This window comes from Malus sylvestris, chromosome 8, assembly GCF_916048215.2.
Source record: "Malus sylvestris chromosome 8, drMalSylv7.2, whole genome shotgun sequence".
Classification (NCBI taxonomy): Eukaryota; Viridiplantae; Streptophyta; class Magnoliopsida; order Rosales; family Rosaceae; genus Malus; species Malus sylvestris.
The window spans coordinates 27,767,560-27,781,996 of NC_062267.1; the positions used below are offsets into that span (position 1 = coordinate 27,767,560).

At 35.8% G+C, this 14,437-nt stretch overlaps 1 pseudogene; it reads left to right on the forward strand.

The window, feature by feature from the left end:
- Positions 1–6,691: 6,691 nt before the first annotated feature.
- Positions 6,692–13,805, forward strand: LOC126631027 (WAT1-related protein At1g25270-like; annotated as a pseudogene).
- The last annotated feature ends 632 nt before the right edge of the window (positions 13,806–14,437 follow it).

Sequence of the window (14,437 nt, forward strand, 5' to 3'; positions counted from 1 at the left end):
CTCAGGACTTAGAATCGAGGCGTACAATCTCGGCATCAAGGCACTCCTGCATCGGCATCTTTAAGTCCTCTCGGCGTAGGACCCATTTTTTGTTCATTCAATTTAATATTATTCCTTTTTAGTGTCTCGGATTAGTTGTATGCACTGAACAAGTTCCCCAAGTGTATAATCATTACATTTAAATTTATAAGTTTTAATTAGGGTAAAAGACTGTTTACTACCCTCAAGTTTAGTCGTTTTCAACATTTAGTACATCAATTTTTTTTCGTCTCAGAGTCATACCTAAAGTGTAAATTTTGGAACAGTCTCATACATCCGTTAGTCAAACTGTTAAGTCTTCAGTTAATTGTGACGTGGCGCCCATGTGGCCAATGACTGGGCGCCAGGTGGGTCGCCACGTGTGTCCACGTGTTTTTTTTTTTTTTTTGTAAGAGGGGTTTCAGTGAAAAAAAATAAAAAAATTTCCCGCCAAAATTTTTTTTCCCACAACCATGCACCTTACACTTTTTTCCCGCCAAAATTTTTTGAAAAAAAAAATCAACAAAGTTGAATACCACCCTGCAAAATACCACAACTTTCTGTTCCAAATCTGCAAATTCAATTCCAAATAAACTTTGAATTCTAAATATGCAAATTCATCATTGAAACTACCAACAAAGTTGAATTCTCAACAACTTTCAATTCACAACAAAGTTCAATATACACCATCCACTTCACACTAATGGGTCAAGGTGTTCTTCCAAAAACACTAAAGATCTGTCAAAAAAACTGTCCAAAACACTAATGGGTCAACTTTAACAACTAATTGAACTCTGTCCAAAACACTAAAGATCTATCGAAAAGTTGTTTCCAAAAAAACTAAGGGCATATTCAACTATAACAAAATGAACCCTTAAACAACCTAAAGCATTAAAGCAGCATCATTGAACATTCCTCCTCCTTTTCTGACCTCTTGCAGTAGACTTTGAAGTGGTTTGAGAGGCTTGAGTTGGCTGAGATGAAGGTTGTGGAGCTTCCTGAGTGCATGGCTGAGATGACTGAGAGGGTTGTGATGCCTTAGATGTTGAGGCCTAAGTAATGAACCCATATAGCATTAGCACTGACAGATAGTACACTTCACAGATAACAAATTCACTTAAGAAATGAAAAATCAACAAAAAATATCAAAATTCACTTAAGAAATGAACCTATATACCTCATTTTTCTTGCTTTTTCTTCCTTTTCTAGCAGCTGGAGGAGGATGAGTGGTAGGGCATCTGGCCTTGTTGTGTCCCAAGGCCTTGCAAACACTACATTTCACACTTTTTTACCCTCTCTTACTTAACTTGAATTCATTTTCATCAACCTCCCTATGTCTCCTCTTTTTTGGTCTCCTTGGCTGCCTTTTAAAAGTTGGAGGAAGAATGCATTTGTTTTCAGATGGCTCCCAAAATTTCATGCCTTGGACGGGTAGAATCAAGTTTTCGTAAGCTTCAAAGTACTTCTCCTTCTTGTACCAAGAGGAAACAAATTCCTCAGGCTGTCTCTTTGCATAATAGATGGCCGAGCAACCATGTATGCAAGGAAAGCCTGTCAAATCCCATCTTCTGCATGAGCAAGTGCACCCATTCAAATCCACCACAAATACATTGCCTATGCCTTCATCCACTTCAAATTTGTCTCATCCAGACCATGTAGCTACAGTGTGTGAGCTTTTCAGTTTGTACTCCTCCAACTTCTTCTGGATTTTTGGGCAGATAGCTCATTTATCCTTCCTCATTGCATCTTTTCTCAACCATATCCTCTTCATCAATAAAACTCTTATAGTTTCCAGCATGGTAATAATAGGCTTGTCCCTAGACCTTAGGATAAAAGAATTGAAGCTCTCACAGAGGTTGTTTAACAGAATGTCACACTGAGTGTGTGTCTCAAAGTGTGACCTACTCCAATGCAAGGCTGGTCTCTTCTCAAACCATTTATAAGCTTTTTCATTCAGCCTATTCACCTCAGCTATACTCTCCCTAAAATCAGTGATGGTTGTTGCCTTGGCAGCATTCCACAAGGCATCCTTTAATCATTTCCCTTTAAACCCATCTGCCTTGTAGTTAGTGTATAAGTGCCTAACACAGAACCGATGATTACAATTAGGCATCACCTTCTCAAAAGCTGGTATTAAACCCTTTTGTTTGTCAAAAATGAAAGTCCAAGCACACTGGTTCACAATTCCCAAGTCAGCAGCTAGTAGTTCTAGAAACCAAACCCAAATGTCCTTGTTCTCGAGCTCTACTATAGTATATGCAATAACCCAAGTTTGGTTATTTGCATCCATTCCCACTGCAGACAGTAACTGTCCCTTGAACACTCCCTTCAAGTGACAACCATCCAACCCTACAAGCTGCCTACATCCATTCTTAAATCCATTTTTGCAAGCCCCCAAACAAATATAAATCCTCTGGAATATCACATGAGCATCATCATAGGGCAGCACCTTCATCTAAACTGTACTACCCGGGTTTATCCTCCTAAGCTCATCACAGTACTCCCACAACTTTGTGTACTGATCCAAGTGACTCCCCTCAATGATTTTCAAACACTGTGCTCTCACTCTGTAGGCTGTCTTGATGTGGATCTCAACCATTCTTTCCTCTTTCACTGTTTCCACAAATGTAGTGATAGGCATGCTTGGGTTGAGTCTGAACTTGTCCACATACCTCTTCACAAGCCATGCCATTTTGCAGTTAGGATTTTCCCTCCAAATCCTCGGACATTCATGTTTCCCAACATAGGTTTTCACTTGGATTGAATCTTCATTGTACATCCTGGAAGCATACAATCTCCATGGACAGTTTTTCTCACACCTTGCACTAATCTTCCATCTCTTATTCCTTTTTAGCTTAATAAAAGGTGTACCGTGCTTAATGGAGTGAGACCACACTGCCTCTCTCAACTGTGCAGCATCTCTGAACTTTAATCCCTTTTCAAACTTTGGATCATCCCTGTCGGCTTCTTCATTAAACTCAGGGTAGATGACCTTCTCATCACATTCTGAACCTGAATCGTCAACACTGTTCAAGCCATCTGAGTCTTGTCTCTTATCATCAAGGGGAACGTCTTCTACATCCCTTGCATCAATAATGTCTTCTGGATGTTGGTTCCCAACCCCTTCACCCCTTTCAGCATCTCCAACGACACTTTCTACAGCCGTATCATCTACTGCACGACGATCATCATCTTCCAAACTGTAGTCACTGTCCACAAACTCACTATCTGTAGTGTCATCCTCTGCATTTACTGCCACAAACAATGCATATTTGTTAAAAACCTAAACTTTGCAAAAATAATTAAATACTGAAATTAAAATTGTAAAAATAAATGTTTCAAAAATTTTACCTTCATTAGCTTTTACTTCGGTCCCTTCATTAACTTCTTCAGCTTCGTGACCTTCTTCAGTTTCATCACCTTCATCACCTTCATCATCAGCATTGAGAGGACCATCTTCAGCCTCATCTCCACTTCCTTGTCCTCCCTCAGTTGCTTCAGCCTCATGTTCATCATCACCATTGTAGGCTATGTCATTCAAAAGACATAGTCGTTTTTCTAAGTCATCTGCACCCCCTTTTGCTCTACCCTTCTTCAGTTTTGATCCACTTCCCTTTGTAATCAAAATTGCCATACTCGATTCCTCAATATCTTCTATAATGACACCTTTTTTTAATATGGCACTCTCATCTACATTCATCAAAAGCTTATGTTTCAAGGCAGCTTCTTTCGGACTTAGATGTTCTAGGTACATTTCTATTTCCCTAACCCCTGGAACATACTTGCACATTTCACCCACATCTTGGTCCGGTTCAATAAGCCTTAATCCCTCACAATAAGACATCCCAAGAATCCTATAGTGATACAACATAAACCCATCATATCCTAACTCCTTAACCATTTCATCAATCTCGAAAAAAGACATGAAGTCTTTGTCTACATAATCAAACCAAGCCTCAAACCCTCCCGTATATGCACTTTCAGACCACTTCCCACCGTGGTTAATTTTAAGGCTAAATAATTCGGGCATGCCTGCAAAGTCAAGGAGAAATGTGAAAACAACATAAAATCCTGGAGGCACACGGGGAAAAAGGTGAAAACACTAATAGGACCATGAGGAAAAAAGGTGAAAACAAAACCATGGGGACCATGAATACAGTTCCACCTTTTTTCCTTAAACCATAGAAAAAAGGTGAAAACAAAACCAATGGGGACCACGATTGAAGACAAACAATTGAAAAATTGAAAGCAAAACCACGGGGACCACGATTGAAGACAAACAATTGAAAAATTGAAAGCAAAACCACGGGGACCACGATTGAAAACAAAACCAATGGAACTCACAGATCCCTAATCCCTACAATTCAAAATTGAAAAATCGACAAAGGTAGGTTACTTACGATAAAGTGGTGTTTCACCCACTTCGATCCTCCTTTTATCCCACCCCATCGGCAGCGATGGCTTCACGACAATCTTTCCCAAAAACGTGTGTGCAACGTACGACGGCGTGCGAGGTGGAGCGACGGCAACGTGGAGCGACGACGTGCGAGGTCGAGCGACGGCGAGGTCGAGTGACAGCCCGTGGGTAGGGTTTCAGACCGAGATGGAGGGTCGCGATTTTCTGGGAAATGAAAAGCACTTTTCACTTTTTCACTTTTTCTGGGTGAGATGGGGGTCGCGATTTTTAAATTTTGAGGTGGAGCGATGGCGTGCGAGGTTGAGCAGACGGCGAGGTGGAGCAACGGCGAGGTCGAGTGATGGCCCGTGGGTTTCGGACGGAGATGGGAGGTCGCGATTTTCTGGGGGAGTGAAAAGTGGTTTCACTTTTCACTTTTTCACTTTTCTGGGTAAGATGGGGGGTCGTGATTTTTTATTTTTGAATTTTTTTTTTTCACTGAAACCCCTCTTACAAAAAAAAAAAAAAAAAAAAAAAAAAAAACACCTGGACACACGTGGCGACCCACCTGGCGCCCAGTCATTGGCCACATAGGCGCCACATCACAGTTAACTGGAGACTTAACAGTTTGACTAACGGATGTATGAGACTGTCCCAAAATTTACACTTTAGGTATGACTCTGGGACGAAAAAAAATTGATGTACTAAATGTTGAAAACCACTAAACTTTAGGGTAGTAAACAGTCTTTTACCCTTTTAATTATGCCGTTACTTCTTATGCATGTTAGTATGGTTTCGTCACCTTCGAGTGTTGGCTAGCACGTGCCTACCCTGTTGTTTGGAGGATATAAGGGTCAGGCATGTCATTTAAAAATCGTAATTCTTAGAATCTCTACATGGATTCCAACTTTCATTCCAATTTTTTGGAAACTATTCGGATTTGGAATTTTCAAATTTGAATTCGAAAGTTTTATTGTTAGAATCAGAAACACCATTCAACTTGCACTTCTAGCTGGAACGTTTATTTGTCAGTTTAATATAAAGTAAGCAGTAGTTACTTTTCATATTTATGAAAAAATGAGAGAACTTTAAAAACAATGTCTAGTTAACTTTAATTTGGTTTGAGGAAACTTTTAAGACTGTTATTAACGCTTTAAAAAATATATATTTTGCAGAATATTTAGTCTTCATATTTATGAAAACATGAGAGAAAATATATATGGAGGAGTCTAGACTCTAGAATGACAATTTTAAAGTAACAATGACATCTCCCAAACCTTGATTCTGGAACCTATCAATATTGTTAGTTGTTTGCCTATTATTAGTTGATAATTTTTTAGTTTGAGTTCATTCCACTCGGACACATTTATTTCGGCCAATAAATTGCCAAGTAATGTGTATCATTTTTATTCAAATATTTACTAACAACAAATGAATGAAAAAAATACATAAATCCCTTTACGAATTTGTTTATCTCATAATCATTCTCTCATATCCTTATACCAAGCAATTAGGTAAACACAAACTGTAAATATTAGCTTTCCACCTAGCTGTAACGGCCACTTCTCTCTCTCTCTCTCTCTCTCTCTCTCTCTCTCTCTCTCTCTCTCTCTCTCTCTCTCTGCGCATTGATCACATTATACTTTCTCTGAATTACTTTCAAGATAATGCTATGGAGGCTAAAATTTTAAACTAAATTTGCAAACCAAATGATGGGTCACCAATAAGAAACAAGCACGTCAATCCGAAACCATTTGCCTATTTAATTATCAAGATCAAGTTTCATTATTTCTTATATAACAAAGTATTCGTTCATTTCTTTGAACCCAATTAGATGTCTTAAATATTTTCGATTTGGCTAATATTTTGCAAGGATGATCTATGATGTACAACTTGAAAAATAGACGGTTCGGATCGTTAAAATTCGATGTGGTGTGGACTCTACAACTAATCCCCATTTTTATAAAAATATAGAGATCCCTTCCCTTAAAGGTTTCCTATATATATATATACTATTGACAGTTGTAACAAATCCTAACCATCTGACTATTGACAGTTGTAACAAATATAACAGATTACAATACAAGCTAAGTTTTATCTGTTACATTTTGATCCTTAATAAGAAGCACCGAGAGCTCTAAAATATCTCAATTTCAATCAATTCCATAATTTATTTCTTTTACCACTCAAACCCTCTCTCTCTCTCTCTCTCTCTCTCTCTCTCTCTCTCTCTCTCTCTCTCTCTGTGTCTCTAAGAGTGTGTGATATTGGTGATCGATGGCGATGGGTACTGGTACGATATGTAATGCTCTGCATGGGTTGAAGCCAGTGTTGTTAATGGTGGTGGTTCAGTTTGCATTTGCAGGAGTTAATATTCTCTACAAACTGGCCGCTAACGATGGAATGAACTTAAGGATTCTTGTTGCATATCGCTTCATTTTTGGAACCGCCTTCCTTCTTCCTATTGCTCTTTTCATTGAAAGGTGATCATTTGCAATTTTGCACCTCTCTCCTTTCTTCTTATACATAACATAACTTATTATTTTTTGTTTTTCCATAGAAATATTCAGTGCCATATAATACCTATTTTTTGTTATTTTGTGAATCTTTTTTCTCCTTACAGAAAAAATAAAAATCATATTATTGTCTAGTTATTAGTTCTCTCTCTATTCGTGTTCTCTCTCTCTCTCTCTCTCTCTGTGTAAAGTAGCTGCATAATCTTCTGATGTATTTACAGTAATGTTTGAGAACATTCAATAAGTTCATCATATATGCACGTACAAGAAGTTTCATTGACTTTAAACCCTGTGCAAATTCCAAAACAAAAAGGAGAAAAGAGAGATAGCAAGCAAACCCTATCCGCTACTTCTTAAAAACAGTTCATTGGTGTTTATTTTTGCATGCAGGAAGAACAGGCCAAAACTCACATGGATGGTACTCCTGCAAGGATTTTTGTCTGGCTTGTTCGAGTAAGAACCGTATCCATGTGCAATTGTCTTTCTTCCAAATCATGATATTCTCCTACGTTATAATTGGAAATAATATTTGTTTGGGGAGAAAGTAATTGTAATCGTACGTATAAGCTATATTTATATTTATTGGTGCGTATATATTGGTTGTGCATGCTGTAGATATTAGTGCTTACAGGGGTGGTCCACTATAAATGGAAGGGGTGTGATATCTACACACCCCATTTTACTTCTCACACACTATTCTAATTTTCGACGGTTGGATCGGATGAATTGAAGAAGATCAACAGACAGAAATTAACAAGGGTATGTGGATAGCACACTCCTAAATGGAATTGCCAACTGTGTATCTCTGTAAATACGCATGTCCACAACTTTTTACGTAACTCTTGCGCCAATATATATTTGATCTTTCTAGGGCTCATAAGGCAGCATCCACAGTTTTTCCATTTTCAAAAAAAAAAAAAAAAAAAAAAAAAAAAAGAACTTATCTGGTATGTACATACACAACAGCATTGCCGTTCTATGCTAATACAATAAAAATATGCGTTAATTGTTTATTTATGTCCTTATTTCAATGAAATGAGATGCCATGTGTGTTCTCCAAATAAATAGAAGAAAAAAAGGCGAGTAATGCTATTCATACCATGTTTTTATATCATATTTCTATACCACCTTAAGTGGCATTTGATGTGGACAGCCACATCATTTGAAAATTTTGCAAAACCCAAGGAAAAGAAGGAGAAAGACTCATCGTATACCACAATCATCATTTAATTAACTAGTATTTCTTAATCATTAGTTTATTAAATAATGAACTAAATTAAAAATCTGATTAATTCAAATGATATGGTTGTCCACATCAAATGTCACATAATGTGGCATGAAAATATGGTACAAAAACATGGTATGACTAGCAAATATGCTAAAATTGTCTTTAATGACTATATATTTTTTTCCATGTATTTAAATGACTGTTAATTAATTAACATTAATATTGCAGTGGATCGTTATCACAAAATTTGTACATTGAAAGCTTAGCCTTAACATCGGCCACATTTGCTTCTGCCATATCCCAACTCATCCCAGCTATTACCTTCATCTTGGCCATCACCTTCAGGTAAATACATATATATTTTCCAGCTTTATTATTATTTTGAAAAGACATTATAGTATTAGTCTTTGAAGTTAAGTCTAATTGAAGCTTTGGCCTTCAATTTAAAAGTTTGTGAGTATTGTTATTATAATCGTCTGAATGTGGAGCAATAATTCATTTTATTAACATATTAGGACATTTGTCTCAGTTAACAACTTTTAAAAGATAAATAAGGGATGAAGTTCTGACGAGTTTATCTAAAACAATCACCAAATACATTGATCTAAATGAATCGAGGAGAATGAGTAATGAAACTAAGAAAAGTAATATGAAAAGTCAAAAGTACGATCAAGGAGAATTGAAGGCAAAATTAAGCATGACGAGATGTAGATAATTGATGATATTTAACATTTTTATTATTAACGTTAATCATGATCATTTTTCTTAGGCTGGAGAAATTGAATTTGAGAAGCCTAACAGGGAAGGCGAAGGTGGTGGGAACATTAATGGGAATAGGTGGAGCAATGCTTCTGGCCTTTTATGAGGGTGTGGAAATCAAAATATGGTCCACGCATGTTGACCTTTTACATACAAGTCAGCAACAACACAGCCACTTGGCATCATTACCGCATAGAGATTCTGGCCTTCGGAAGCTGTATTTGTAACGCTATATGGCTCATTATCCTGGTGATTCTCTTACCAAAGTTTTTCTTCTTGACGGCATCTTACTAAAGCTTCTAACCCACCATTTAATTTTGGCTATATTTTTAGGTAACCTTTAACTAATGAAGGCTTTTTTTTTTTTTTTTCTAAAACTTTTGAATTTTCCCTAATATTTTATCACCTTTAATTAATCTATCTCATTGCTTAGTGATATTCCTCTTCACTTGTAAGTAAGAGATCTTAGGTTCGATTCCTGCCAAAGGCGAATTTGAACCATATTATTTCTAGCCAATTGTGAGGCTAATCTCACCCCCTCCCCTTAATATAGATAATATCGTTTATTCAAAATACTAATAATAATAATCCGTCTCATTTCTTTTTCTAGAGTTAAACCCAATGACTAGAATCCAACTAAAAAAATTTTATTTATGGCTTAGTGACTCATATTCTATAAATTTTTCATCCTAAAATGCCCCTCATTATTTTAAAACAAATTTGGTGGAATATATTAATTGCAAATCTGTTAACGATTTCATAAATGGTGTTTAAATTTTTTTAATTGATTGGTATGTATAATCTCATCCTGTGGGATGATAGGTCCAGTTTTTTCCCTTTTTCTTCTATCAAATTTCAAATTTTATAATTGCTTTTTTTTAAGACAATACTCCACGTTGCTGCTCTTTTTAACATGTTCTTGCTCTTTACATATGTTTGTGTTTGAAAATTAATTTACTTGTATTTTCTTACAGCTAGGTAAATTATTGTACAAGCAAATATAGATAATTTAATATACATTTAAAGGTAGGTGATTAGTATAAATATAATCGTAGGTAAATCAATTATATCAAAAGAATGTAGGTAAATTATTGAATTTTTAAAATATAGGTAAATTAATCTATATGTGGATATATTATATAGTATAATATATTAGTAGTTATAGATATTATTTATATTTGTAATACGTGGTTTTAAAACAGGAGCTCATTGCTCATGAGTGCTACTAAACTCACCTCATTGTCTTATTTTCCCACCCACTTTATAATTCTATTCACTATAAGAAGTTTAAAAATTAAAATGTTATTTCTTCACCCATTGTTATTCCTAAAATATCCTCTATTTTTTTAACAAATGATATTATCTACACTAATAGGGATGAGATGGGCTAAACCTTACAATGTGCTAGAGAGAGGATGAAGCATGGGTGGGGAGCAGTCGGGTGGGGGTTATGGAGTGGTGGTGCGTGATGAGAAGGGAGATTTTATTGCGGTGGTGACTAGGAAAAATGAAGGGATCGGTGTCCATTTTGAGCTGAGTTTGTGGCCATGAGGGAATTAGTTAAATTGGTAAGAAGTTGGGATATCTCTCTTTGTTGGCATTGGTGGCTCAAGTTATTGTCCTATTTCAGTTTTTCCAATTTCTACAGAGAAAGAGATGGAGACACGATTGGGGGGAAAGGAACAAGGTGGGTGTAGGGGAAAGGTAGCTGGGTTTTTTCTAGGTTTTTTTATTTGGTTTTTTTTTATCCATAACAACATCAATTATAATGAAATAAATAAGGGTTTAAAAGTCGTTTTCAAAAGGATAAATATGCCATTAATATTTTTATTAAAATGTGGGTGAAAAAAATAGGACAATAGGATAAGTTTATCAACACTCTTGCTCATTGATCATAATTAAGGGTGAGTAATAATAATATTTATTGACATATTTAGGGCATTATGGCATGAGTTGTAAATATTTTATAATAATAGGTCATTTAGGTGATTAAAATAAATATAATTGTAGGTAAATCATTTATATCAAAAGAATGTAGGTAAATTATTGAATTTTTAAAATATAGGTAAATTAGTCTATATGTAGATATATTACATAGTATAATATATTAGTAGTTATAGATATTATTTATATTTGTAATACCTGGTTTTAAAATAGGAGCTCATTGCTCATTTATCATAATTAAGGGTAAGTAATAATAACACTTACTGTTCGACCAAAAAGAAAAACACTTAATGACATATTTAGGGTATTGTGGCATGAGTTGTAAATATTTTATAATAATATGTCATTTATTTGCCTACATAGCCACATAGTAGACCATTTGAATTTTGGATTTTATTTGGATGTTTAACTCTAGGTGGATTTTTATCTACAAAAAAAGAGTTACAAGGGTCTATCTTTTTGCCAATGAGGGTTGACTCAGTTGGTAAGGTGCTTACCTTGTGTGTCACCACACCAAGGTTCAAGTCTCACTGCTAGCAGTCCTTATTGTTGCGTGATCTATAAATTCCTATGTAAATTTATACTAGTGGCAATGACAGTTAGGTGTCACGCGTAAGTCCTTTCGGCTCGAGGTTGTGAGTATGTCTTGGCACTGGTGAACACAATATTATTAGGAGTCTGTTTGATATGCATGCGACGCACGCCAATCACGTTAATATACAAAGTTCCTAGATATTCAAGATACATTACTAATTGGGATTCAATTATATTTTCATTTTTTTCAAGAACAAGTTTGTTTGTCTCGATGAGATGGATCTCGCCTTCCAATTCGGGAGAAATTTTTAGTTGTGACGAGAACACGGATGGTACATCACGTGTTTTTGTGTAAGTGGTGGAAAATTTTATTTTTTAAGTTATTAACTTTTTAACACACATATCACACCATTTATATAACGACACGTGGTGTATCACCCTGTGTGACGATCACACTAAAAAATCTCTCCCAGTTCAGAGATATCAGAATCACTTGTTTTGACTCCATGGTTTGAGGGGTCCAATCTAAGGAGCCTGATCTGCTCCAAGCCACACACTCCAAGCTTGTTGGCCATTTCGGCCACTCTGGGTGCATTTGGTACGTGGGACGGGACGGGACGGAACGGGACGAGGCGTTCCGTCCCGCGTTTGGTGCGCCAAAAATGGGTGGAACGGGCTGTTCCACGGGACAGATTTTGGGTGTTTTTGCGTTCCACCTCCCCCCCTGGAACGGGTTTGTTCCACGTCTGTGGAACACAATGTTTTACCATTTTAAGACAAATATACCCCATGTCTTTTTCAAAAATTACACCTTTGTTCCGTCCCGTCCCGTCCCGTCTGCGTACCAAACGCACCCAGAGCACCATGTGGAGTCCCAAAAATCATTGTCCCACAATGTTAGTCACGTATGTAATAAAAATCATTATTAAATCTGTCAGTTCAATGAAAAGGAGAATTTATAAAGTCAAAGCTAATGTCTATGCAAGAGATTTGCAATTCAAGTAATTAAGAGCACTCATCATTGTATCTTTTCTTCCATCGAATTTCTCCTCCTTCAACATCTCCTGTGAAAATAAAAAAAACCAGAACTCGTCTTCCTATAAATAAATTAATTAAGAAGAAGCTTTTCATTTATAAATACATTAGCATTTGTCTTCCTATTAATTTCCGTTTCATCTTTCCACAAGATGATAGTATTTACATTTTGGATTTATTTAGCTAATTATTTGTTTTGTGCAATTCATAGACTAAAATGAGTGTGACATACCCTTGCTATTATTCAAGCACTGCTTTAATGTCAGCAATGGGGTCAATCCAGGCCGTTGGTTTTGCCCTCTGCATGGAGAGGGGGTGGAGCCAATGGATGCTAGGGTGGAACATTAGGCTTCTAACAGCGGCATACTCGGTACGTCACACCCTTCTTTTACTAGCTATTTATTGTTTTAACATTTTCTTCTTCTTTATCTAGAGTACTTGAATTTATAGTCAATTATTAATTAATTGAATCTATCTATATCTATCTATTAATAATTGGATCTATCTATATATGTTGGTGACTTTATGCTGTAGGGAATTATGGTCACTGGGCTATGTGCTACATTTATTTCTTTGTGCATAAGCATGAGAGGCCCTTTGTTTGTATCTGTTTTCAACCCTCTCATGTTGGTGCTCATTGCCATCGTTGGGTCTTTGGTATTAGATGAGAAGTTGCATCTTGGAAGGTATGTATGTACTCTTGACTGAAAAACTTGATTTTCGCATTCTAACATGGTCATCTTGCATTTTCTCGAATAATAATGGTTTTGTTAATTGATATAGCTCTAATTTATCATTGATTATTCTCTAAAATGTATATTGTTGAGAATGAATTATACATTAATGGGAAGAGGGACCTTACATGATTTGGTCCCTCACCATTAATGTGAAACTTTGTCGTCGCATTCTCACTTATATTCTTAAATATACATGTCCTTGCTTGTCTTTGATTTTAATTATTTACGTGATGTTTGTTTAACTGGAAAATTATACCAGCGTTTTGGGAGCAGTGTTGATAGTGTGTGGCTTATATGCGGTGCTGTGGGGTAAGGGCAAAGAAATAGAGAAGATGAGTCATTCAGTACCGTCAACAAGCTTTCATCATCAGGATTCTGGTTCAATTGATATTGTGATAATGCCTCCAGATAACAATAAGGGCAACAGCAACAACATCGAGAGCCTTACAAATAACAATGCTTCAAAGGCTACTAGTTCTGCGGTCAGCATGATTCATTGATTCAAGGAGAAGGGAAGAATAAAAGAGACATTTAAAAATCGAACTAGCAAAAACATGTGATAAAGGCATTTATAATTTAGATTATCTTTGGACGACATTGTATATAAATATTCATATACATGTATGCAGTCCAACATTCTAACGGATAGGATGTTGAGTTTCTACTCAAGCGTCCCATGTTCGAAACTCTCCCATTCCTTAAATTAATGTAATAATTTCAGATTCTCCCCACTCTCCATTAAGTATCTTCAAATTAAAAGGCATAACTTGTATATTTTTTTATTTATAGAAAACTTCATTTTAGTACTTAGAAAAGATCATGTTTTCAATAATACTGTTTATAAGATGAAAAACTAAAAATAGTCTTTTGACTCGTGTCCACGTCACCTTATATATTACTTTTTTTTTTTGTATGAATTTATTGTATTTTTAGTTTGTCTATATTTATTACCCTTAGGTAGAATTGCTTTAGGGAATCACACATAAAAAATTTGAAAAGCATTAGCTTTGCAAATCATAACTAACGTATGAGGCGAGGCTTAATGAGTAATAATGCAAAAATTATCGGACCTAATAAACTAAAATATAAAAATACAAACCGTACAAATTGACCCTACCTAATGAACTTAAACATTAAACATACAAACCGTACCGATCAATGTACCTAATGAACTAAAACATAAAAATACAAACTATACCAAATTGATCATATTAAATCTATTGGACCTAATGACCTAAACGTTAGAAAATACAAACTGTATCGATTTGAT